Source organism: Humulus lupulus, chromosome 5 (genome assembly GCF_963169125.1).
Source record: "Humulus lupulus chromosome 5, drHumLupu1.1, whole genome shotgun sequence".
In the NCBI taxonomy this organism is placed as follows: Eukaryota; Viridiplantae; Streptophyta; class Magnoliopsida; order Rosales; family Cannabaceae; genus Humulus; species Humulus lupulus.
Genome location: NC_084797.1, coordinates 104,406,408 through 104,429,239, shown reverse-complemented (window position 1 = coordinate 104,429,239; position 22,832 = coordinate 104,406,408).

Sequence of the window (22,832 nt, the reverse complement as noted above, 5' to 3'; positions counted from 1 at the left end):
TGTTTCTTTTGGGATCCCTTGTAAATAACTACTTAATTATATGAAATGAAACTTTTGAGACCAAAACCTTATTAACCCTAGCTCATACATGTTTAGTGACACGTTTTTAAATTAATGACTTGATTAGCAAGTCTTGCACCTTTATAAGTACACAGTGTAGCGGTCTTGGCTATCCAGGGCGTTACACTTTGGCTCCTTCAAAACCTTAACCAACTCCCCCAACAACATATATAATCAGCTATTGAAAAATCTATGGTTAAAACTTTACAAGAGTCTAGTTTCTTGAAACTTTACCTTAGGGAAACCCTTTCTAGACCAAGGCTTAGCTTCCAAGCATTCTTAGTGTTCTTGAGGTTGAAGATGGAGAGAAAAGTTGATAGAGAGTTTTCAAATAAGATGAGAGTGATTGTGAGAGAGAGAGGGTCAGATTTGGGGGGGGGTAGAAGGGTTTAGACTACTCTAAAATATCCTAAAATACTTGAGTATTTTTACTATCCACTTGCCCTTATCCCTAATATTTAAAATGGGATTTAAAACTTAATTAATTTTGTTCACACCATTTAAAACCCCACATGGCCAGCCACCTCTACCTATATATGCATTTATATATTTTTTTTTATAAAGGTGAATCAATATTTCCTAAGCAGAAAAAATCCAAATCGACTTTCTATAACCTTTTTCACTCTTATTAAGTTTTAAAAACAAAACTTAACACATAATAATTAATTTAAATGTCTCTCACATTTAATTTAATTAATCAAACAATAAAATTTAACCTAAGGTCCATTCATGGAATAAAATTCTCCATTTCGGTAAAATTAAGCATTTAACACAAAATGCCCTAAAATTTCCATTTTCACTTATGTTTATTATTTTTTTACCAAAATTTAATTTTTATGAATGTATTTTATGCCCAAAATATATTTACCATAGTTTTTCATTTTATTTTTTGAGATTTTTACTAGATCAGGGTTTTCGTGTCGGTCCAAGATCGAAAGTCTTATCTTGACTTTTAAATCACAAAATTCATAATTTGGCTAGCAATAACTCATGGAAATAAATTCCAAACAAATATAATATTATTTAAGATAATTTTCTTAACTCGGGGAAACAAATCCCAACTAGAGTCATTTAAAGGTACCCGAAACGCATGACGTTACACTAGGTCTTGGGGCTATGATCCTTGGAGTAGCTAAGAAGTTCAGCTGGAGTTAGCTTCTAAATTAAGGTAAGGTTTAAGGTTTTTGAGATTTCTGAGTTTTTTTTGAGGTTGATCTCTGAATTTGGATTTTTGGCTGGGAATTTAAGGACTTAAGCTTGGGGATTGGAGGAACTAAAGTTTGAAAGGACATTGTCGGCAACCTAGAGTTGGATTTACTCAGCTGAGGTAATAATTTTTGACCTTGATTATCTGGGTTTCTAGTTTTAGATGGTGTTCTTGAGCTTCAGAGCTTAAGTTTAATTTTTGTGTTTAATGAAGTTGTTAGTCAAGGTTTGGTGTTATGTGGGTGTTTTGGTTGGGCTATAGTGAATTGTAGGTTCAATTTTGAGTTTAGTTGAGATTTGGAATGGGTTTTTGGAGCTTTGGCTCGGGAAAGTTCGATTAGAAAAACCCAGAACTTTGCATGTTCTGGTTATAGCGTTGTAGCGCTAGGTTGGGAGCGCTAGGCTGTGTTTTCTAGGGATTTAAGTTTCTAACTATAGCACTGTAGCGCCCTCTCGTAGCACTGTAGCTCTACCCTGCCTCCAGCACTTGGTTTTTGGGTACCTTTTTAGGGTTTTGCTTGGGGGCTCGGGGGGACAGTTTCACCACCTCGTTTGGTGGAATTAGAGGTCCCGAGAGCGTGAGTTTAGTCCCGGGATTGACCATCGGAATTCTAACTCATTATGACTAGGTGTACGCTAGGGCTCGAAGCGGGATCGTGCTCGAGGGTCGCTTTTATTAACCAAAGCACTCAGAATCAAAGGTAAGAAAACTACACCCGGTTATGTGGCTATGTTGGGACTAAGAGTTACTTAAACTTGTATGCAATGTTGCATGATGGTATTATGCCATGTGAACATGAAATAAACGGCCTACGAGTGCTAAAATTAATATTGGCGCATAGGACGCGACTCGGCCACTGGAAGCTAAGGTTAAGTATATAATCACTGGGCTCGGCCTAAGCAAGCCGGAGTCAGTGGGATAAACAGAGGGTACGACCTAAGGGCGTCAACCCTGGATATTGTATAGCCTGTTTACTATTGTGAATCTAATGGTTATGGCATGATAATTACCTGAATGATAGATTATCGGTTTGATGACTGATATCACTGATTATGTGAACAATGTGGTCTGCTGAGTATCTGGTTGATGATTTGTGAATTATTTGATTACTAATTATTGATTATGATATTTAAGATGATTTTCTTGTTGGGCCTTGGCTCACGGGTGCTGCGCAGTGTAGGTAAAGGCAAGGGTAAGCTGAATAAACCCTGAATTGGAGAGTTCTGGGGCAAAATGTACATAGCCGGCTGCTCGACCGCCATGGCCAAGGGATGATACAAGGACAGGAGACCCTAAAGGGCCTATTTTTGCATTAGAGTGGCTTGTGGTTGTTTATAACCTTTGAAATTTTTGTAAACTGTTATTTAACCCTATTTTTGGGATCCCATGTATCAAATTCTTTTTTAAATGAAATTTATCTTTTATGACCAAAATCTTTTAACCCTAGTTCAATAATGGTTTTAGTGAAACATTTTCAACTAAACGACTTCATTAGCAAGTCTTACACCTTTATAAACACATAGTGTAACGGTCTGGGTTATCCAGGTCGTTACAACTTGGTATCAGAAAGGTCTAGGTTTAAGGGTTCCTGAAGACTGGCTGGACATGTACATTCGTCGTTAAAGACAAGCTCGACTCAGGGTTGGGTAATTGTGTATTCGTGTTTATATGCTTAAGTGATTGGACAGAAATATGAATGTTGTTAACTATTTGATTAATAGGGAGCATGAGATGCTGATAGGGCCTGGCCCTTGACTGCTGTGTGATGATAGTAAGGCGTGCTTATTAGCATTGTTGTTGCATGTGAATGAATATCTGGACAAACGGTTATATCTTGATTGCTTGTGAATAATTGAGTTTCAATGGTGGATTATGGAAGGATTATTACCCTGTCATCATAGTCTAATCGCTGAGTCATTGATTGCAGATTAAACTTGGATAGCTATCCGTCCAAGACGATCTACACCACTACTTGGCACTAGGTCTGAGGCTAGGGATGATGACCAGGGCTAGAACCCTCCGCCAGTCCCTGAGAACTGGCAACAGATTATGGCAGATATGCAAGCGCGGCTTCAGAGCCAAGATGAACAAATCCGACTTTTGAGATAGCAGGCTCCGTCAGGGCCCTAGTGATCTGAAGAGAAAGACCCCTGACACTTCGACCGCTGCTGGTCCTGATAGGAGGGGTCGGGGTGTTCAGGGTGGCTGCTAAGGAGGCGATGACAGATGGAGGAGTTACCCAGAGTGCACGAGGTGCAGAACACACCATCTGGGTGAATGTCGGGACAAGGCCTGTTATGTGTGTGGAGTGGTGGGACACCTCGAGTGTTCACCTTGACACAAGCAGAGGCCGAGGCTAGTCCCTTGGTGCTCGGGGGGTCATTTTTATTAACCAAATCACTCTGAATCAAAGGTAAGAAAACTACACCCGGTTATGTGGCTATGTTGGGACTAAGAGTTCCCTATACTTGTATGCAATGTTGCATGATGGTATTATGCCATGTGAACATGAAATAAACAGTGTAAAAGTGCCGAAATTAATATTGGCGCACAGGACGCGGCTCAGCCACTGGTAGCTGAGGTTAAGTATATAATCACTAGGCTCAGCCTAAGCGAACCAGAGTCAGTGGGATAAACAGAGGGTGCGGCCTAAGGGCGTTGACCCTTGATATTGTATAGTTTGTTTACTGTGGTGAATCTAATGATTATGGCATGATAATTACCTGAGTGATAGATTATTGGTTTGATGACTGCCATCACTGATTATGTGAACAATGTGGTCTGCTGAGTATTTGATTCATGATTTGTGAATTATTTGATTACTGAGTATTGATTATGCTCTGTGACATGATTTTCTTGCTGGGCCTCTGCTCACGGGTGCTACATGGTGCAGGTAAAGGCAAGGGTAAGCTGAACCAACCATTAATTGGAGAGCTCTGGGGCGAAATGTACATAGTCAGCTGCTCGACCGCCACGGCCGAGGGATGATACAGGGACAGGAGACCCTAAAGTGCCTATTTTTCCATTAGAGTGGCTTGTGGTTGTTTATAACCTTTTAAATTTTTGTAAACTGTTATTTAACCCTATTTTTGGGATCTCGTGTATCAAATGCTTATTTAAATGAAATTTATCTTTTATGACCAAAATCTTGTAACCCTAGTTCAATAATGATTTTAGTGACACATTTTCAACTAAACGACTTGATTAGCAAGTCTTGAACCTTTATAAACACACAGTGTAACAGTCTGGGTTATTTAGGGTGTTACATTGTATTTATGATTGATTATGATATTGGGAATTGTTTGATAAGTTTTGGCTGAGTTAGAATTGAGAAAATTGCAGAGGAGTTGGGTTCGCAGGGTCAAGTCTCGACCGAGTTCATCCAAGTTGCGACTTCAGTGTACCTCAGAGCCTTCACTGGGCTCTGTTTGGCAGGTGTGCCACGACCCTCAAGGGGCTTGCCCCTGGCACCCAGACAAGGGGCTCTCTGTCTTGGGGGCGCGCCGCGGCCCTTGGGGGCAGGCCGCGGCCCGCCTGTCCTCTTTGTGCCAGGTTGGGGTTTAGTTATTTTGAGCGCGGTTTTTCGAATCTCAAGGCTCAGGATTGAATCTACTAACCATTTTAGTAGGATTCGAGGTCCCGGGAGCTGGGTTTTAGTCCATGAACCTTTATTACTCATTTTATTAACGGGATTTCATATTTGGTTATGATTAGGTGACCGCTAAGGGCTTAAGGACGGGATCATTCTCAAGGGTAGTTCTTTATTTATTTTACGCTCAAATGTGAGGTAAGAAAATTGCACCCAATATGTGACATACATGATTATTGATGAGGCATGTTGAGTGCTCTATATATGGACATTGGTTGCATTGTAAATGCCTAGCAGCATTGCATACTTGTGAATGCCACTGACTTATTAGTCAGAAACGACAATGGTGTTTAGTACTCATCGTGAAGCTCTGACTTATCAGTCATGATCGGCAATAGTACTGAGTGTTGGTCGTAGGGAATTGACTTATGAGTCAAAAGCAGCAATAGCATAATAACGTGGGCTGAAATGATTAGATCAAATCAACCTGAGCATTAAATTCTTGACCGACCTATTGGTCGAAGAAAACTAAAGCGCTTGGCTAGTCTATGACTAGTTACTCAGAGCCAGGGCTAAAAAGGCTCAAGTAACTTGATAGTCACATGGCTTAGGGCGCAGGACCCCAGAGAGACTTATTAGTCATCTATTCAAGGTGCAGGACCCCAGTGAGACTTATTAGTCATCTATTTAGGGCACAGGACCCCAGAATGACTTACTAGTCATCTATTTAGAGCGCAGGACCCCAGAATGACTTACTAGTCATCTATTTTGGGTACTGGTCCCTAGAATGACTTAATAGTCAACAATCCACGGCGCGGGACCCCAGAATGATTACATAATCATTTATATATATTGTATACATGCAGTGATAAGCTTTCTTGCTGAGCCTTGGCTCACGGGTGCTAAGTAGTGTAGGTAAAGGGAAAGAAAAGCTTACCTAGCCTTGAGTGGAGAGCTTAGGTTGCGATGTGTACATATGAAGCCGCTTAACACTATTTTTGTCGCTTAGGTCGGCAAATTGTAACTTTTGATCTGTAATGACCATTTTGGATTGTAAACAACTTTGTAAACACTTTTATGGGATCCCATGTACTGTTTCATGTTTTTAGTAAAATATATCTATTCTTTTTTACTGAGATTTTCACCTTGGCCAATTAATAACATTTAGATACATGTTTATGGCCTAATGACTCATTTAGCGAGTTAAGCACTACTTAAAGTATGCAGTGTGACAGTCTTAGCTAACTAGGGCTTTACACTTTCTCTCTCCCTCTCTCTGTTTTTCTCTCAACTCTTTTAATGGGAATTATTTGAGAATTAAGGGGGAATTGTTGGCTGAAGCTTTAGAGATTGAAGGCTTAATCTTGGGATTGGATTAGCTATAGCTAGGGAGACTTAAATCACAGTTAATGTAAGCTTTGGATCTTGATTTCCATTAATTTTTATGTTTAATTTGGTTGTTCTTGAGGTGTTCTTGAGCTTTAAAGCTCAAGAGTTGAATTGGGAGTTTTGGTGAGTTTTGCATCAAGGTTCTAGTTGGGTTTTGTTGTTGGGAAGATATTTAAATAGTTATATGGATTGAATTATTGTTTTAGGGTGAAATTGGGATAGTTTTGGTTGTATTTTGGCTGATGAAAAATGGAGGAAATCTGGTTTCGCAGGGCCAAGTTGCGGTCCTGTTCTTGAGGGGATGTGACCCAACCGAACCCAGGGCCTTAGGAGGCTTCTATCTGGGAGGCACGCCATGACCCTCAAGGGGCAGGTCGCGACCTATGGATGCTCAAAATTCCATGCTTGTAAAAGACCCAAAGTACATGCTTAGGCCCATGAACGTCTAAATACATGGTTGAGCCGTGATGACCCTCGGGCCACTGTCGTTTCGCGATTGCCTACTCTCGGCACCCCCAGCGAGGCCACGTCTCACGCAGGAGCGTCTCGCGAGGCCATTGCCTCGCGCCTCCTCTCGGTGCACCCCACCTCGCCTCGCCTAGATGAGAGCCCGAAGGGTCGTGTCCGGGCGTACGTCGCGCACATTAGCTCCGCGCACCAGTGTACGTTGCCTCGTACGCCCACCAACAGCCTCACGAGACCTCAGCATCTCGCGCCCCAGGCCTTTGGCAGAAGACATCGCAAGACCTCAGCGTCTCGTGCCCCTAGTACTCGACAAATGGCCTTGCGAGACCTTAGCATCTCATGCCCCTGACCCTTGGCAGATGGCCTCGCAAGACCCCAACATCTCGCACCTCGGGCCCTCACACCAACGTGCCAATGACCTCGCGAGACCCCAGCGTCTCGCGTTTCAAGCCCATGCACCAGCGCGCCCTTAGCCCTCACCTGTCAGCATCGCGAGACCCCAGTGTCTCGCATCTCTAGCCCACGCACCAGCGCGCCAATGTCACGCGCGCGGCCCACGGTCTCGCAAAGCGCAACTAGCTGCACCACGATATTGCGAGACATCTTGCCTTCGCACCTGGTGTTGTACACTAGCTGACAGTGTACTGGAGCCAACACCAAAACCCCTGAGACCACTCTTCTGGCAGTGTACTTGTGTACCATCTGGTCCCTGGACCACAATGTATCAGGGGCCATTAGAGCCCGCTATAAAAGAAATCCCACTTCGACATGGAAGGGGGTTGGAAAAAACACTATAGCATCATACCACAAGAAATACAAGTTCTTTTCACCATTTTCTTTCTACAACTATTCTCTAAGTTTCTGTTTAGATTTTTGAAGTTCTTCATTGATAAGCTCTATACTTTGATTTTTCTAACTTAACTTCGTTGACGAGTTCTCACCGTCAATAGTTTGGCGCCGTCTGTGGGAAGAATAAGTATCAGCTAAAAGCCTCTATGAAGGATCCCCCTCCACCCACAAACGTGGAGGCCCCAAAGGAGCCTAAGGTTCATGGAGGTGAAAGGGAAGCCTTGTCCCCAGCAGTCCCACCTAAGGAGGATCATCCAAGGCCAATGGCTACCCCAACAAGGGGTGCCGGTGAGTTACTGCCTCCAAGGCCGCCGCAGGTACCAAACTCCGGCCGGCAGGATCCAGGCCCATCGACGCACAGACCTGATAAGCACCCTTGGGTCCACTCTGTGAGCTCGAGTTCTAGGTCTCGGTTCTATGAAGACAAGATATGTGAACTTCACCATAAGAACCAGAGGCTAGAAACCACCCTGGAAAACATGCAAGAGGTGCTAAATTGCCTGTTGTAAGGGAGATCAAACGTAACACTCCCTAAGCGGAAAGAGAGAGGTCAAGAAGGGGCAGAAACCACCGTCCCAGTAGACGATGGAAGGACTTGACTCTCCACTAGTAACACCCCCCGATCAAAGCAGCACGAACGTCCCGGACCACCGAAGCAACCCCAGGGGCCAGAGCCAAAGACCAACGCTGCCCCTCGTAACGATGTCCAGGTCACCTCAAGGAGAACACCCTAAGATTTACGAGAGGAACTCAACAAAAAGAGGGCGGGTAAAAGGACCACGCCTCCTGTGGAGCCCCGGGAAGGCAAAGGAAAGGGAGATCCTAATCCATCCACACTGAGAGACTCCTTGAATAAGAGGAGACAAGAACTGGACACAGAAATGAGGAGCCTACGAAGCAAAATCATCACCGCCTCTGGAGGACAAGCCTTTAAGGATGAGTTCGACCATGAGTCACCCTTCATCAAGGAGATCCAAGCCATCCGACTTCGAGCCAACTTCAAGGAGCCCCATATGACCCCATACGAAGGGAGCACAAATCCTAAATACCATCTGGACGCATTTAACGACTTGATGAAGTTAAGGGGGATTAGTAGCAGGGCCAGGTGCCATTGCTTCACTGTCACATTGAAAGGACCTGCGTACAAATGGTTCAAAAGACTTAGACCATGGTCCATCAGATCTTGGCAATAGTTTTTTGATGAATTTCTCCAGCAACACCACGTCGTTCGGGACTACACGATGTCGGGCACCAGCCTCACCAACGTGAAGCAAGGAGAAAATGAGAGTCTAAAGAGCTACATTCACAAGTTCAATATGGAGGTGGCCAAAGTAGGGAGTTTGACCCGTAGAGAGCTGAAAATGGCCATCACAGCTGGAGTACACCCGGGAAGCAGGTTATGGGATAACATGCTCAAGAGGGAGGTCACGGATTTGGATGATTTCTACGAGCGGGCGCTGAAATATATTCACGTGGAAGATGGTCACGAAAGCCTTAAGGCCGGAAAAGGCCAGTCGCCACCAAAACCCTCAATCCAAGAAAGCCAAAGTGGTACAAAGAAGAAGAGGGGATATGAGGGAACGAGAGATGATCGACCTTGAAAGCATTAGCGCACTGATGAGCGCAGACAGGGCCCTTACACCTTTTCTACTATCTCACCCATGCTAGAGAGCATATTTTCGTCACAAATGAAAACTAGGTCCCTTTTAGAAGGCCCCCGCCAATGAAAAAAGACCGGTCCAAAAGAGACCCCAGCAAATATTGCCATTATCACAAAGATATCGGCACACCACCGCGGAATGCAACCATTTGAAGGTAGAAATCGAGGAGCTTATCCGCAGGGGACATTTGGGCAAATATGTCCGCAAGGAGAACCAAAGGCCGGAAGAAGGAGCATCCTCATTGCAGGCGCGAGAGGTGGCCCCAGAAGTGCAAGGAGGGGTCAGGACCATCTTTGGAGGGCCAGGATTCGGGGGCAAATCAAGGAAGGGGCGAGATAAATATGCCAGGGAGGCCAAACGAAGTCTGCCACCGTGCATCTTAAGTTTGGAGAAACGCCCCCCAAAGAGTTTTAAGGGTGAAAATGACTCAATAACCTTCACTGAGGAAGACGCCCGAGGTGTACATTTCCCCCATAATGACCCCCTAGTGTTGACTATCCAACTTGCTAACATGAGGGTGCATCGGGTCTTGGTGGATAACGGAAGCTCGGTGGACATCTTATATCACCCAGCTTTGGAGAAGATGGGGTTAAACATTCATCACCTAAAGCCTTACAGTACCTCCTTGTATGGATTTATGGGAGATTCAATACAGCCCCTAGGGGTGATCGAGTTAGCTCTCACTATGGGAGAACAGCCTAGACAAACCACCATAATGGCAAACTTTATTGTGGTGGATTGCGCCTCAGCCTTCAATGCGGTATTAGGGAGACCTTCCCTAAGAGAATTGAAGGCGATAACTTCTGTATACCACTTAGCTATGAAATTCCCAAATCCCGGGGGAATAGCCTGCATGAAAGGAGAGCAGAAGGAAGTTAACACATCCCTCTGCACGGCCACAAAGCCATCAATGCCTATGGTCATGGTTGTGCATGAAGGCGTGAACCCACACGAATTAGACCCACGAGTCGCAGAAGAACCCAGAGCTGAACCAGTAGAGGAGTTGGAGGAAGTCACGGTCATGAATGAGCCGTTAAGAAAGTTGAAGATAGGAAAAAACCTTGTGGGTGACGTGAAGGAGAAGCTAGTAGAATTCTTGAAAGCCAACCTCGACGTATTCGCCTGGAGTCATGAGGATATTGTAACGCCCTACTACCTTAGAGCCGTTACCAAGTGAGTTTTAAGACAAAACAGTGCAAAGAGCTCGCTAACCGAGGTTTTTAAACAAAAGTGTGACTAATAAAAAGTTAAGGCTGTAATCTTTGAAAATGTGTCGTTTCATTAAAAACTTCTAGTATAAACATTTGGGATCCCAAAATCAGGTTTGAAAACTATTTACATCTTGAAATAAGTTTACAGTTGATTAATTATAAAAAAAAATCGTAGATTATTACAGCCATTTCTCGAATAAACCCCCAACCAAAGCAGTCGGGCAGGCCAAATATGTACGTGTCGCTTCACGCTCTCCGTACTCATGGTTGGTTGAATCAGTCATTGCCCTTACCTGCAACACGGAGCACCCGTGAGCCGAAGCCCAGCAAGAAAACTCATGCAGTTCATAACATATGCAAAATATACAGTTAATCATATCAGATAATCCACAAATAAACAAGTCAACCAGTAGACTAAGCAAACACGGCCATGCCGCCCCAGAAGCCTTACCGAAGCCTGGGGTCTCAGTTCTCACCGTAGGGATATCTCACGTATCCCCTGGATCCTACCCTGACCATAAGCATCCCATGTGCTAAGTGTTACTTCCGGCCCCGCTGCCGTTCTCGGCCTTGCCGCCCTCGCCATAGCCGTTCATTTCACTATAATCACATATAGCATAAATCAAACAACATTCAAACAAATATCAATTCATTTAAATCTACACCCTAACATGTAATGTAATATAGGGCCGTGCCCCGCAATCATCTCATCATGCAATATAGGGCCGTGCCCCGCAATCACACTATGGGCCCACGCCCTATCCTACGGGTGTTATAGTTTTCTTACCTTTCCCTTCAATAGCTTAGATCACCTGACTCCTTGAGCACGATCCCACTCGAGCCTTAGCGCACCCCTAGGCACAAACATAGGTCAAAGTCAACACCAAACCCCAAGTCCGAATACCTAGCCTCGGGACCAATCCCGAGTCCCCGGGAAGTCCTAAATCCCCAAAACAAAGTGGCGGGATCGAGCCCCGAACCCTAGGTCAAAATCCCTCATCAAAAACCCAAAAATCCACCTCTGTGAACAGTGCAGTGCTACAGCGCTCTAAAGAGGGCGCTGTAGTGCTACAAGCAGAACACATCCCCCCAGAACAGGGGCTAGCGCTACAGCGCCCACTGACTAGCGCTAGTTGCAGCCCAGCAGAACCCAAAAATCGCATCTTGCGATTTCCTTCAACCAATTCAACCCCAAACTTGCCCAAACCTTTTCCAAACCCAAAATCAAGCTTATAAACACCTCACACTCATCCCAAGCTTCCCAAGAACTCAAAACCCAAGCACAATCAACCCAAATCTCAAAATTCACCATGAACAACCTTAAACCCAGAAATTCAATCAACAACAAAGTTAAAGGCTTAGAATTCTTACCATTGATGCAAATTTCGACCTTGATTCAACCCTAGACCTCCTTAGCTTGTTCATCCTCAAAGTTTGCCCAGAAATTCCCTAAAATTCCCATCAACTCAGCTCAAAACACAGCTCAAACCATCAAAACCCTTAAACTGAAATCTCTAAAAACTTACCTCAAAGTTGATGTGTTCTTGCTAATCCTTGCCAAATCTTCAAGTATAACCTTAAGATTCTTGATGCCCAGCCTATCTTAGCTCTCCACTGAGCTTTGCCCCAAGAAAAATGGAGAGGAATGGTGCAAAAATGCACAAACCGATCCTTTGGAAAACCCCCCTGTTTTCTCTCTTTTCTTTCTTTCCTTTTTCTTTCTTTTCTTTCTTTCTCTCCACAGCCAACTCTCTTTCTCTATAAATCCCACTAAGTGTATAAAGCCTCATAAATCAACCTTCTAAAAGCCAATTGACCAAAATTCCCTTCCTATTAACTCTAAATCCTTTTGTCCAAATAGGGCCATTTTAGTCATTTTACCCAATTCCCGCTAATCCACAAGTGTCTCTAATATTTTCCCGTTGCTTTCCAACACCTGATAAACCACAAAATAAATATTCCCCATCATCAAAATTAATCTCAATCTATTCTCTAAATTCCTGCTTATACCCACAGGCTCGCCCCGAGCCGGGTATAAATTCCCGTCATGACTTTCCGCTAGCCTACTCACTGGGATCGCCTCGAGTCACAAATCGCAGATACGCCCACATACCACTATGGTCTCAAAAATCATCACATATCAATACAGTTATGCCCAACATGGCCAAAATTACAATTATGCCCTTCTAACACGATCCGGGCCTACATGCATACTAATATACATAGTCATGCATCTCAGATAAACAAATAGTCATATAACATGCTTTAAATCATAATCATGCATTTAACTCATCAAAGTCACGCATAAATCCCATCATGCCCTCCTGGCACGCTAATCAAGGCCCTTAAGCCTTATTAGCTAATTTGGGTCGTTACAGATATGGTTGGAATAGACCCAGCGGTCATGTGCCACTACCTGAACATTGACCCAAAAGCACGACCTGTGAGGCAGAAAAGGAAAGCGCTGGACCCAGAAAGATACGCAGCTCTAAAAGAGGAGGTTGACAAGTTGAAGGAAAATGGGTTCATCCGAGAGGCATTTTACCCACTATGGGTATCAAACCCAGTGCTAGTCCCGAAGCCCAACGGAAAATGGAGGACTTGTGTGGACTTTACTAGCCTCAATAAGGCCTGCCCTAAGGACAGCTTCTCGCATCCTAGGATTGACCGGTTAGTAGACGCCACAGCGGGGCACGAACTACTTAGCTTCATGGATGCATATTCCGAGTACAACCAAATACCCATGAACTGGGCTGATGAAGAGCACACTTTGTTCATAACAGACAAGGGGTTGTATTGCTACAAAGTGATGCCCTTTGGTTTAAAAAACTCAGGTGCTACTTATCAAAGGCTGGTGAACAAAATGTTTGCAAATCAAATAGGAAGGAACATGGAAGTATACGTGGACGATATGTTGGTAAAGACAAAGAAGGCGGGAGAGCTCACCAACGATCTCATGGAAATGTTCGACACCCTTTGAAAGTTTAGAATGAAGCTGAATCCACTCAAATGCACCTTCGGAGTTTCGTGAGGAAAGTTTCTGGGTTTTATGGTGAATTCCGAGGTATCGAGGCTAATCCAGAAAAAATCAAGGCCTTGCTAGAAATGAGCCCACCACGAAGCAAAAAGGAGGTGTAGTGCTTAACGAGGAGAGTAGTAGCCCTCAATAGGTTCATCTCCAGTTCTACTGACAAATACCTCCCTTTCTTCAACATCCTAAAAGGGAACAAAAAGTTTGCTTGGGATGATGAATGACAGGTTGCCTTCTCCAAGCTAAAGGAACACCTTGGAAAACCACCCCTTTTTGGCCAAGCCAGAAATAGGGGAAAAGTTGTATTTGTATCTAGCTGTGTCAAAGCATGCTATAAGTGCCACCTTGGTCAAGGGAGAAAAGAAGCACCAGCAGTCCGTGTACTATGTGAGAAAATGGTTAATAGACGCAAAAGCTCGGTACCCAGAAATAGAAAAGTTAGCATATGCCTTGATAGTGTCTTCTCGAAAGTTGAGGCCCTATTTTCATGCTCATGCTATTGAGGTGCTCACAAACATCCCCTGCATCAAGTCTTGCACAAGCCGGAGACTTCGTGAAGGTTGTTAAAATGGTCGATTGAATTGAGTCAGTTTGACATCACTTACACCCCAAGGACCTCAATCAAGGGGCAGGTACTTGCAGATTTTATAGTCGAGTTTGCATACCGACCCCATGAGGAGGGAGAAATAGAAGAGAATGAACCAGCGCATGAAGAGGAAAAGCACCCTGAAGAATGGAGCCTCCATGTAGATGGGGCATCTAACGAAGGGGGAGCCGGCGCCAGCATAGTGATGACGGGACCTGAGGGGCACAAGATGTATTGTGCCTTGAGATTTGGATTCAAAGCTTCCAACAATAAGGCAGAATATGAGGCGCTGTTGGCCGTCCTTCGACTAGCTAAGGAGTTAAAGGTAACCCACTTGCATGTCTTTAGTGACTCACAGTTGGTAGTGTTTCAAGTGAAGGGTGAATACCAAGCTCGAGGTCCAAAAATGGCAGCATATCTCGCCAAGGTGAAGGGGTATTTGGATCAGTTCGAAAAATCCACCATAGAACAGATCCAAAGGGAGCAGAACACCAACGCTGATGCACTCGCGAAACTTGCCTCCACACGAGACGAAGACACGCTTGAGTCCATACCGGTCGAATACCTCCCCAAGCCAAGCATAGCAGAAGAAAGAATCAATATGGTCAATAGCATTGAAGAGTCATGGTTTGCACCCATCGTGAGGAACTTAAATGACGAGACCTTGCCTTTGGACAAAAAAGATGCCCATAAACTGACTTACAAAGTTTCTCAGTACACCCTAGTAGATGGAACCTTATATAAGAGAGGCTTCTCTACCCCGCTCCTGCGGTACGTAGACAAGGAAGAGGCTTTAAATTTTTTGCAAGAGATACATGAAGGGGAATGTGGAAATCATGCTGGGGGCAGTCCACCGCAAAAAAGGCCATCAGCCAGGGGTATTATTGGCCAACCATGGAGAAGGACGCGAGCAACTTCGCGAGAAGGTGTGACAAGTGCCAGAGACATGCAAATTACCCCCGACAGTCACCAAATGAGCTGGTGAGCATGACCAGTCCGTGGCCCTTCGCTGTGTGGGGAATTGACTTGATTGGAGCACTGTCAACAGGAAGAGGAGGAGCTAAATAAACGGTGGTAGTAGTCGACTATTTCACTAAGTGGGTGGAAGCAGAGCCTTTAGTCAACATAACGGCTAAGCAAATCACCACCTTTGTCAACAAGTATATTGTCTGCAGATTTAGAGTACCCTACAAGATTATCTCCGACAATGGAATGCAGTTTGAAGGAGGAATATTTGAGGAATATTGCAAGGAAAAAGGAATCAAGAGGAGTTTCTCCGCAGTAGTACACCCACAAGCCAATGGACAAGAAGAGGCCATCAACAAGATCCTGAAAAGGAACTTGAAAACAAAGTTGGAAAAGTTGAAAGGGGCCTGGGCCGAGGAACTCCCCAATGTACTCTGGGCCTAAAGGACCACCCCTCATTCCACCACTGGGGAGACACCTTTCGCCTTGGCCTACGGCTGCGAGGCTGTCCTTCCAATAGAATTGAAGATTAACTCCATCCGCACGAATGCATATGATGACCGGGCTAATATCACAGCATTGGTCGGGAATTAGGACCTGCTGGAAGCCAAGAGAGAAAGGCCACAACTAAGGTTAGCCACATATCAGCAACGAGCGGTGAGGTACTTCAACTCAAGGGTGCGAGAGAGAATGTTCAGGGTAGGAGACTTGGTATTGAGGAAAGCACTCCCCAACACGCGAGACCCGGGGGCGGGGGTACTAGGGACGAACTGGGAAGGACCCTACCAGGTCGCTCAATGCATACCACCAAACACCTACAAACTGGGCTGCATGAATAACACTATTATACCTCAAGCATGGAATGCAGAACACCTCAAGAAATACTACCAATGAGACTTCTGCACCCGATTGAAAGAAGACCTATGTTTAGTTTGTTCCTTGTTATGTTAACTTAGTGGGTAATAATCAAAGAAGCTACCTGGGTAACCTCCCAATTAGATTTAACCCTTTCATGTATGTCACTGTAACCCACACGCTATGAATGAAACTGTTCGCAACTTCACATGTTATTCTTCTTCTCTATAGCATCCACCAAAGTGCCTGCTGAAATAAATTTCACCAAGCACTTGGGGGGTAGGACAAGAGGCAAAATATACAGCAAAGAAGAGGATCCTAAAAGGACCCCTAATCAGGAGGACCCTAAAAAGGACTCCTTATCTCAAGATCCTAAACAAGACCCTCATATATATATATATATATATATGTATAAAAAAAGGGACCCTTATACAAAAAGGATCCTAAAAGGACCCCTGATATCAAAAGGATCCTAAAAGGACCCCTCATATCAGAGGGAACCTAGAAAGGACCCCCTATCAGGAGGAACCTAAAAAGGACCCCTATTTGGAGGATCCTAAAAGGACCCCTTATATCAGAGGGAACCTAAAAAATACTCCCTATCAGGAGGATCCTAAAAGGACCCCATATATCAGGACCCTAAACGAGGCCCTTATATATATAAAAAAAAATGTGATGAACCCTTATAAATAGGAAGAAGACCTTGCAAGGCATCACTTGAGTTCACAAGGATTGTCTACCCTTGTGAACATCAAGGAGGCCAAAAGGTCCTACAAGAAAAGCCTCCAAATAAGGCAGATGCTCCCACGAGAGGAAAGGCCTTAGGAAGAGCACCCACCAATAAGCCTAGAGCGGCCACCAAGCCGTCTAGCCAAAAAGGGTCCTAAAAGATACCCTTGCAAAAATAGTACTATGAATAATGACGAGAAGGACGCTTCTCGCAAGAAATAATAAGCGCACACAAAAATATAGAAAAGGATAACTAGAACCCAAGGGGTCAATATATCCTTATAAGAACAATCAAGAAGCACCAAAGAGGGACCTATTGAACCCCTTCGCATGGGCTCCAAAGGACCTCAAGCCTGATAAATAAAAAAGAGAACCTATCGAACCCCATCGTGCGGGCTCAAAAGGACCTCGAACACAGAGGAATAAGGATGAATGATCACATATGTATATATATATAAAAAAAAAGAGTTTTGATAACATAACAGGACTTGGAGAAATTACAAGAAAAATAGGGCTCGAACGAGCATTGTTATCCAGATTTCCGGATAGCGTTTAGATTGATGTCCTCGGGGAAGCAGAATTATCGATGTCTTTCACGGTAGGTGACCAGAGCTCGCGGATGGACAGAAAGGCTTCGCCTCTCCTATTTAGTGTCCGGATTACTCTTCCAAGCAAACACAACACGGAAACTCGTCAACTCTCCCGGACTCCCGATGAGGTGTCCTTCAGGGAAGCCCCTTCCAGGAGAAGCTCTTCGAGTGGTCTCCGCGGAAACAGTTCCGTGCCTCGCACGGAACAAAGCCAAGCGGTCGAGTCCTGGAAGAGGCATATTTGGAATGATATCCACCTGACACAGGATCCCGCCTGACACGCCCGTCAGGTCAAAGCCGCACACATCCCAGCACGCCTAAGGGTACCTTTTCGCCTACTGTTCCGCTGACAACTTGGAAAAGACGGCTGACTTTGTGTGTTCCCCATACTTTCACGTAAATATACCCACATAGAGTCTTGTAGCCATGCTACTACAGTAATTGTATCCCCTATTTATGGCTGGTGTAATTAAGACTCATGTATGTAGAGAAAAACCCTAATCCAAAACCCTAGCTATAAAGACCCCTTCATTTTATAAGAAGAGGGACGGCGAACAAATCATAGAGCAAAAACTCTACTAAAATCTCTCTAGCTTCATCTTCTTCAAGAGAACCCGAGAGAAACACTGTGAGTGTGTGAAGTTCTTGTACACCAGCCATCTTACTGTAACCTTTTCCAAGTATAATAACATCGACTCGTGGACTAGGGCTTGTTAACGCCTGAACCACGTAAAAACACTATTTGTTTAGTTACATTTCAGCACTTCTACAGTTCTTATATTTTTATCATTCTGTTTGTATTCGTTTCCGAAAAGCTCGGTAAACATTTTGGTGCTTTCATTGAGAGCTGTAGGAAGTTGTTAGTCAGCTCTTTTTCTGTGTACGTTTTTTGTATTCACTTCGTGCTAAAGAGATGGTGACTACGAGAAAATCCGCTGTTGACAAAAATGCTACGGTCAACCCCGATACCGTGATGGAAGATGCGGTACAAAACGAACCCTTGGACAACCAAGGTGAAGACCCGACATCCCGCCAGGATCGGGTCAGTACCGAAGATACGACATACTTAGAAGACGAAGAGGAGTATGTCCAAGACGGTTACTACAAAGACGGCTGCTACTATGAGAAGGACCCAGAACTGGTCCAAGTAGCCGAAGAACTGGTGGTCACTAAGGCCAAGCTTGCTGAGCAGGAGCGCGTCTCCGAAAAAATGCAACGCATGATGGAGCGCCTCCAAAGTAAGTTCGGAGATCTAGGCGACTCGGATGAGGACGCCTCTGTTTTAGGTGGTGCTGATGCCGCTATGCCGGATCCAGCCGCTGCTGGACCATCCAAAGCCGCCCCTAACAAGGGCAAAGAAAAAGTTAGAGAGCCTGTACGCGCTGACGCCCCTGCACCTCCTAAAGGCGTGAATCACCAGGCCAACTGCCCCCCCCCCCCGCGCGCAGAAGGTCTCTGGAGCTCCTAAGCCCAGATGTCCTTCAGCCCCAAGGGGGCACTCCGTGCCTAAAGGGCCCGGTGCTAAGGCACCCAGGCCTAGGGGAAGGAACAACCGCCCCAGTGATTCCGTCAACCAGGACGGTCGGGCTGCGAACTCGCACTCCGAAGATAGCTGGTCCACGGTGGACCTAAGAAGAAGGTTGGAGGCCAAGTATGAAAAGGCCAAAGGAGAAAAGGCCCGGCCTCGCGGAGATGACCTCCGAAATCATATTAATGACAAGCTCCGGGGACGTGACCTCCCGGAGAGTGATACGAAGAGGCTCGAGGAACAGATTGCTGCCTTGACCAAGCTGGTCCGGAAGCAAAGTGGGGCCCTGTCAGACTCTGAGGAGGAAGACCCGGAACCATGTATTCGGAGGATCGCGGAAACGTCCCTCCCGGATAACTTCAAAATGCCTCACATAGAATTATATGATGGAAGGACAGACCCGCGTACCCACCTAGCTAAATACAACAAAATGATGCAAGTGGCGCGTGTCAGTGAGGACGCCAAATGCATGTGCTTCTCACTCACCCTTACCAAGTCCGCGGAGGACTGGTGGAAAAGATTAGCTCCCGGATCAATCCACAGTTGGAAGGAGCTACAGTCCGCGTTTAGGAGACAGTTCATTGCTGCCCGCGACCACGACATGGAGGTTGGTTCCTTAACCAACATCAAGCAGCAGCCCAATGAGAACCTCAAAGCTTTCATTCAGAGAATGATGGAAGCTGCTGCAAAGACCAAGGTCAGCGATGACATGAAGCTGATCGCCCTTCAATTGGGCCTTACTGTCGGCTCCCTGCTATGGGGGGAAATGCAAAGGAGATGGGCAGAAACGCTGTCCGAATTCATGTCAAAAGCTCAGGGAATCATCAACCTTGAGGATGCCTACTAGCAGGCCTTTGGAGTTCCCCCGGCTCCAACGCCTTCTGTGGCTGCGCCGAGCTTTGCTTCGCAAGCTCCCGCACCAGCCCTCACGCTTCCAGGAGCCCAATTCACTCCAAGTGTGTATGGGCCTTCTGCGTCTGCTCAGACGCCGAGTCAAACCCATTTCTCTGGGTACGGAGCTGTACAAACCGGATGTAGTATCGCTCCTGGCATGCCGCAGCCGCAAGCGGAAGGCCCAGAACGAAATTTGAGCCAATCGCGGAGCAAACGAAGCAGAAGAAACTCCAACCGGGGAGACCATTCAAAGAAACCCCGGAAGGACTATGAGCCCAAGTTCACGGAATATACCAGTTTGATAGACTCGCGAGAGAATGTCTATCGGGCGACCTGTAATATGGTCAACTACAGGAAGCCCCCAAAAGTGTCTCACGGAGGAAGGCGTCTGCGAGACTCCAATAAGAGGTGTGAGTTCCACGGAGACATGGGGCACACCACGAATGAGTGCCTTCAGCTGAAGGATGAGATCGAGTCCCTAGCAAGAGCGGGACACCTCGGTCAGTGGGTGAGGATACCCATTACCTATCCCGGACAGGGAGTAGTTCACGGAGCCGCATATTCCCCGGGACAGAGGGGGACCGCTAGCGCTCCTGGAGCCGGTCACCCCCAAGCTCCCGGGTCTCAGTTCCCAGCGCTTCCTGCTTCATCCGCTCCGGCACCCATTGCCTTGTTGGCTCCAGGACCTGGCAACCCATATCCGCCCGGCCTTGCTCCGCCACCCATTGACGTACACGTAGCCACCATTTCCGGAGGACCGCACCTTGCCGGAAGCACCCGCAACTCCCAGAAAAGATACTTGAGGGAGTTAGAACACACCGGGGAGATGTGCGCCTTGGTTCAATCACCTGCTCAACGTCCCCGAATGATGGATCTTCCCATCACCTTCACGGAGGACGATGCTCGACATGTGCACTTCCCCCACAACGATCCCCTCGTGGTGGAAGCCCAGATTGCCAACAAGAAGGTCTCACGGATCTTGGTCGATAACGGAAGCTCCGTAAACATCCTCTTCAAAGCGGCCTTCCACGCGATCGGATTAACCGAGACAGACCTGACCCCATGCCCCATCCAGCTTCAAGGGTTCAATGGGGATGCACTCATGCCATTAGGCAAGATTCAACTTCCAGTCACCCTCAGAGGAGAAAGTGATGCCTGTGCCTTCAAGCACTGCACATTCGTGGTGGTCGACTACCCCACGGCGTATAATGCCATCCTAGGCCAACCGGTCCTAATAGATTGTCGAGCCATAACCTCGATACGCCACTTGTGCTTAAAGTTTCCGTGCGACGATGGGCGTATTGGCACCCTCCGAGGAGACCAACGAAGTGCACGAAGCTGTTATAACGTCTCCGTCCGATCCGTTTACACGATCCAGGAGACGGTTGCTGCCATTCCTTTGACGGAAGAGTTACCAGAGACTGGGGGTGCTCAAGGGGCACGCTTTGACGAACTCGACCCTAGAGTGGGGGTCGAGAGAGTAATAGAACCGATGGAGGAAGTCGAAGAGGTGGTCCTCAACCCAGGAGATCCCACCAAAGTCATTCAGGTGGGGAAAAACCTCCCGTCGGCCGTTCGAGAAAAGATTGTGGCCACTGTAAAGAATAATCAGGATATCCTGGCATGGTGCCACGCTGATATGACGGGGATTAATCCTAATGTTGCATGCCACGCACTCAACATAGACCCATCTGCAACTCCAATTCGCCAAAAGAGGAGGCCGTTAGACCCAGTGAGGGCCGAAGCCGTCAAAGCTGAAGTGGACAAGTTGATGTCCATAGGCTTTCTCCAGGAGTCACACTATCCCGTGTGGTTGGCCAACCCAGTTCTGGTCCCGAAACCCGATGGGTCCTGGAGAATGTGCATTGACTTCACAGACCTAAACAAAGCCTGCCCGAAAGATTGTTTCCCTCTTCCACGAATCGATCAGATGGTAGACGCTACTTCCGGGTACGAACTCTTATCCTTCATGGATGCGTACTCCGGGTACAACCAGATCAAGATGCATGTCGCGGATCAGGAACACACCAGCTTCCTCACGGACAAAGGTGTCTACTGTTACGTGGTCATGCCTTTCGGTTTGAAGAATGCTGGGGCGACGTACCAGCGTCTAGTAAACAGGATGTTCAAGGACCAACTGGGGAGGAACATGGAGGTGTACGTGGACGACATGTTGGTAAAGTCCAAGACCTCCGGGGACCACAGTGACGACCTTGAGGAAGCTTTCGCCGTGATCCGAAAGTACGGAATGAAACTGAATCCAAAGAAATGTACTTTCGGGGTCTCGTCTGGGAAGTTCCTCGGTTTCATTGTCAGCTCCCGCGGAGTGGAAGCCAACCCTGAGAAAATTAAGGCGTTCATAGATATGCCTTCCCCCCGGAAGCATAAGGATGTCCAGAGTGTTACCGGAAGGATAGCTGCTCTCAGCCGCTTCGTATCCAAGGCCACTGACAAGTGTATCCCTTTCTTCAACGTGTTGCGAGGAAACAAAAAGTTCGAGTGGACCCCCGAATGCGAAGCAGCCTTCCAACGCCTCAAGGAACATTTGACCCGAGCTCCCATTCTGTCCAAACCTGTCGAAGGAGAGGCGTTGTTCTTATACTTAGCTGTGACAGAGCACGCAGTGAGTGCCGCTCTCGTCCGGGAAGATGGTCGTATCCAGCTCCCTGTGTATTACGTAAGCAAGAGGTTACTGGACGCCGAGTCCAGGTATTCAATGATCGAGAAACTCTCCCTCTGCTTGCTAATTGCTTCGCGGAAGCTAAGGCCATATTTCCAGGCACACACCATCAAAGTACTCACCAACCACCCTCTCCGACAAGTCTTGCAGAAGCCCGAGTCTTCTGGCAGATTGCTTAAGTGGGCCATGGAACTGAGCCAGTTCGACGTCCACTACCAACCACGTGTTTCCATAAAAGGTCAAGCTCTCGCGGACTTTGTTGTGGAATGCTCGGGAATGAATGACCTCCCGGAAGATCCTGTCCCGGAACTTCCCACATGGAAGGTCTATGTAGACGGAGCCTCAAATGAAAAAGGAGCTGGAGCAGGGGTCATCCTAATATCTCCCCAAGGGCATCAGCTCCAGAGCGCCATCCGTTTCGCGTTCCCAGCATCCAACAACGAGGCAGAACACGAAGCCATGTTAGCTGGATTACGACTGGCCAGAGAAGTCAGAGCCCAAAAAATTGAAGTATACAGCGACTCCCTACTTGTGGTAAACCA